Below are 258 nucleotides of genomic sequence, written 5' to 3' on the forward strand. Positions count from 1 at the left end.
TATATATATATATATATATATATATATATATCATACTATGTTGTTAGATTATTAAAAAAAACAAAAAAAACTGAAGTGGACAATTGGGTGTTTCAATGATTTTATAGGTATGAAAACAAATAATGCAAAAGCACACATGAACACAAACACACACACTATTAACTTTTGTCTTTAGAGATGAACATTATTTTCATTTACACTACATTTTGATTTGATTAATCTTTGATTGTCATCAGGTGCCTTCATCCTGGATGTACA

The sequence above is a fragment of the Octopus bimaculoides genome, chromosome 14 (genome assembly GCF_001194135.2).
Source record: "Octopus bimaculoides isolate UCB-OBI-ISO-001 chromosome 14, ASM119413v2, whole genome shotgun sequence".
Taxonomy (NCBI): Eukaryota; Metazoa; Mollusca; class Cephalopoda; order Octopoda; family Octopodidae; genus Octopus; species Octopus bimaculoides.